Raw genomic sequence first — 5,258 nt, forward strand, 5'->3', positions numbered from 1 at the left:
AAAGTTTTCCTTATCCCTAGGGGGATGTGGTTGTGTTGTTGAGGCATGGGAGTAAAAACTTGAAGATTCCAGGTGAAAACATGGTGAAATCAACCTGGCGATATAACTCTCAAATGGTGATCAGCCAATAGGCAATAGATATTCATTAGTTTATAGTATAATCCAAAATAAGACCTCTGCTAGTCTTTTCACCTACTCGGATTCTCTTTCCATAATCTCTTGCTTTACAAATGGTTGCACGACAAAATTTACCACCATAAAACAGCTAGAATGATGTTATTCGACAATATGAAAGGGCAACAAATTATCAGAAAGCAGAGGAAGTGGTTTTGGCGGCGAGAACGGTCTGCGTGTATGAGCATTAGAGGAGCAATCATCGATAAACCACTACAAAAGATAGTGAATACCTTTAGGAACTACACTTGCAGCACAATGCTTATTCATCAGCTCTGCAAATTTTAACTTTCTGGTGTTCTATTCTGATCTCTTTCTCTGGAAATAAAAAAATGCAAATATTGTGAAACAAAGTTTAGCTAAGAGGGTACATACACTTCATCACAAAGCAACTTCATTCAGAGCATCTCATAAAATTCACTTTGGAACATTAACCACAAAATCTAGCTCAAAAAGCCATCGCTGCTTGCAACACATCAAGTTCATCTTCTTCAGTTGTATGCTTCTAAGGAATGTGCCGAGCAGGTTGCTTCCCTGCAGGAACATGGACTGGAGCAGCAGGAACTGTAGATGCTGGTTGAAGCAGCTGTTATTCTAATTCTTTAAGTTCTGCCTCTAATTCATCCTGTAACAACACCATGCCAGAACTAGCAGAAATACATATGCATTTTACGTGATAAAATATTGCTTAATATAGACAACATACAAGCTCTTAAAATCAGGTTTAGTTGAAGAAAATTCAAATATATGACAATAAATGAAGAAAAACACTACTCCAACGTAAGAATTTTAACAGTGTCAAAAATAAGAATGTTGCCAGTACCTAATATAACATATATAAACAAACCTCTCCAATGAATGGATCTGATGTCGTGTTGGTATGCTTAGAAAGATAGATCTTGAAACACTTTTATTTTGTTCTTGTCAGGACCTTGCCGGTGACGCTTGGAGTTTTGGCAGCAATTACCACCAATGCAGTCAATCTAGAAAGATGTCCATTGGAATTGTAATAGATTCAGTTTCAAAATGCAGAACTCAAAAAGTAAAGCAAGCTGAAGATAAGACTCACTTGGCAGCAATTAAAACTTCTAGCAAAGACATATCTGTTGACGATGGGACAACAATGGCTCAGAAAACTTCAAGCAAGGGGAATTTTACGAATGACAGAAACATGAAGGAATTAGCGAGCACTTCTGCTTTGAGAAATCAAAGAGAGCCCACAAAGAAGCAGACATCTCCTTGGATATCCACTAAAACCGTCCACCATGAACCAACTTCAGAGGCAGATACTTAAGTAGACAAACCTTCAATTGCACAGGGTGTAGTTGAGATGTGCAACACATCACACAAAATGGAAGTAGGACCAACAAAGTGTTTCTTAACCCAGACAAGGACTTTGCAGTTTGACAAATCCAAGCAGGCAAATGAGGATGCTTCTATAGAGATAAGGGGAAATATGAATTCAAGGTTTCTCTAGAATACATGCCTGAGAAAGAAGTCAAAGGAAAAACTACCAAATCAGAAAATACAGGCAATGCATCTTCGAGATTAATGCTTCAGGAAATCTTAGGAATTGTTTCTTCCCCAACCAAATAGTGTCCAAATTCACTAGTTCTCAAGTAGGGTGCAAAAGCCTCGAAACCAGAGCAAAAAGACAGTGGAAATCATGTTGGTGAGCCTAAGCAAAATTCAGATACTATAGAAAGTGATACCCAAAGTCACGAGTACGCTATTAAGAGACGAACTACTCGTTCTTTAGCTCGAAAAAGAGCTCGTGCTAAGTTGAAATAACAAAATAGAAAGGGACCACCAGCATGTAAAGAGGACAACTTACTTCCTAAAGATTTGTTGTCTAGGACGTTACGTGATGCTAGAACTGGTAGTCCTTTGATGGTATATGGAAGGAGAGGCAAGAGGAATAGTCACCATATGGAAGCACCTAAGCTTGGCGCGCAGAACAGTGAAATGAAACATGACACAACAATAATTGTAAAAGAGTAACAGTTCCTGAGAAATTTGTATATATGTTGGTGATGGCTCTACTTTATTTCAGAAGAAAAATGACGAGATGGTCCAACCAGATGTTGGTAACCTAGAATCCCTTATTGTGGAAATGACTGAGCAGCTGAGAAATCTACAAGAACATATAGATCAACATATTCTTTTATAAAAGACGGAAGTATCAAGATATGGTTCAATATGTTATTAAGTTCACATGAAAGATACCAAAAACAAACGGACATGTCAGAATCAGCTTCCAGCATCTTGTAGGAATTCAACATCAGTTCTGACTTTTTCCATTCAAGCTTTCTATCAAAGACAGACTCATCAGCATACCCAAACAAAGCAGCCATCTTCGTAAGCCGGTATCTTCGCAGTGCTTTCTCCAAGTCCTCCAATTCATATTATCCACCAGGATTGCAGAAACAATAAATAAAATTGCATGACGTTCCACGAGAGCATGACTGTCAACACATGTGTGTAATTCATGTTAAAAGATAGAAAGTACAGAAGATCTGAATATCAGAATCAAGTAAACAATAAAGATGTTTGTTAACTAATTTACTGCCTACAAGTACTGCTGACAAAAAACAGAGAGTAACAAAGCCATTAACACAAAACTCAAGCGAGAGTAGTGAGATTCAAGTTGTACCTTAAGCTTCAATTTCATAAATTCCCCATAAATAGAAACTTTCCATTTGGTTACGCTAACAAACTCACATGTGATCTATAAACTTTCCATAAAAACTATGCAGGTATAATGAATTAAATCCCATACATGAAAATTCACATTTGGGCATTTAGTGCTAGACAAACAACTATTTTCAAGATATAAATCAATAACCCTCAAAGTTGCTAAACATAAAGCAGAAAACATAATTATAGTGAAGCTTATTAAATAGAAGCAAATTAGTAATTAGGCAAGGAACTAAGATCCAAAAAGTCCCTTTATGTCAGTTATGCTAATAGGTATATACTCTCCTAGATAATGGTAATACAGTTTCGGAGGTTTAACTTAAGATACAAAAAGTGTTACACTAAAACCACTACCATCTACTTGAAACAATTGTAAGTTGCAGGCTGAGATCAATAATCTCGAAAACACAAACTAATTTATGCAGTCAAAGAAGCACATGATATGCTATATTTTCCACTCCGTTATGTAGACATATTCAAAATATGGAACTAAGTTGGAATAGTTTGTTTGACCATTTGTCTCCACTGACCAACTCCTATGTGCATTCTCTCTACATTGTGATCATTGTCAAGCCAGAACATTCTTTTACGTCTCTAGAAAGCATCCACTACAATGTCTCCAACTGCTAAAAAGTTTATCTGAATCCCCAAAAATGCAAGATTATGTTTGCTTGTTTTAGAATTGACTGCCATACTAGGATTGGGAGGGTCAATCACTTCAGATTAGCTTTTATAACCAAAAAATGCTAGTAAACTTCTAACTTATTTCATAACTTCCTCAATTTTGTTTCACGTCACACAATGTCTATTGTACAAACATCCATTAACCTTCAATTTAACCCCATAAATAAGTAGCTACAACCAATAAAGTAAATACATTATACACAACCCACATAACTCAAACTTTATTGCTACGTAAATAAAGAGAAGAGGATGTGGAAGTACATTTGGCGCCAATTATGTGTACCTGGATTTGTTTCGCCTTTTCTTCCTCATCTTCCACTCTCCTTTGTTCTTATTCTATCTCTTGAGCTTCCTTTCGAGTCAGTGCTTCGAGAAAGAGCCTCTCTCTATCCTCAAATACAAACTTTCAGACAAATATTTCAATATTGGCTTGCTCTTCATGTACATGCTACCTTAAACTAAAAAGCAACTTTCTCTTACATAGTCATACATAATCTACAAGAAAACAAAATGAAGCAGAAACCTTTCAAAACTCAATTTACAGTACCACTCCAGAATACCTTGCAACCTTAAATTGACAACAAGCTTAAACTATATGTAATATAATGAAATCGAAATTCTGAAAAATGTGAAGATTATTTAGATCTAAAATTGCATCTAACATTTTAAAAACACATAAAATGAAAAGCTAATCATCTGAACAAGAAGAAGGCTGGCATATATGATTCGAGTGACTGAATCTATCTCAGTCACCACAATCCATATCCACTTCAGTAGACTCCCCAACTCCTCCAAACAATGTCAGAATTCTTCGAACTATTTCTCCATTTTCCCAAACGAAGGCGTAGAAGAAGTAGGAAACTCACCATCCGTCATCAAAGAAGAGAGAAATGTACAGTGACCGATTCCTTGTCCCACTCACAGATTTAGCTCATAAAAGCCTAACTTACTTGAAATTCCATCTTAATGCAACCCCATTAATCCCATAAATAAAGGTAAATTGACTACTATTCTACAATTTTCCAGCATATTAGATAACCTATTCCCAGTTCGCAGTTCAAATCTTAAATTCACTTCATAAAAAACCCTAACAAACTTCGAATTCCATCAAACAATCAAAAAACAAAAAGATCAAAAACCCCATGAAGCAAAAATAAGAACAGATCTGAAAAGGGTTTGCAACAATGATACCTGCATATAGGAATCGTTTGCAGAAGCCGACGAGAAAGTTTATGAACAAAATCTTCAAAGATATGTATGTGATTTGGGTAGTTTCTTAGTGTATTGATTCTGGCGAACAGACGCTCTTACGAGACTCTGGCGAAGCTATGTATGATGAGAAAGTTTATGAACAACAATGATTCCTGCATATTAGTTTTTTTATTTGGGGGCAAACAACATCTTTTATGAGTGTTGTTTTTATTGGCCAATTAGAAATTGGAGGGAGAGTAAAATATTTAGGAGGGAATATAATAATTTAGTGAAAAAATTGGAAATATTTTAGGAAACATATAAGGTCACACTTATAAAGTGTTGTTTTTAGAACTATAAAAATAGCATGCTTAAAAGTGTAGTCATATGTGTAAATAAGTGTTGTCAATTATATCATAATTTAACAACATTTATAAAGTGTAGCCTATACTATTAAAGAGCACGTTTTACAAGTGTTGCCAATATTATCGTTGCCAAAAGCTAAAAACTAA

Source organism: Solanum tuberosum, unplaced genomic scaffold (genome assembly GCF_000226075.1).
Source record: "Solanum tuberosum cultivar DM 1-3 516 R44 unplaced genomic scaffold, SolTub_3.0 scf00081, whole genome shotgun sequence".
NCBI lineage: Eukaryota > Viridiplantae > Streptophyta > Magnoliopsida > Solanales > Solanaceae > Solanum > Solanum tuberosum.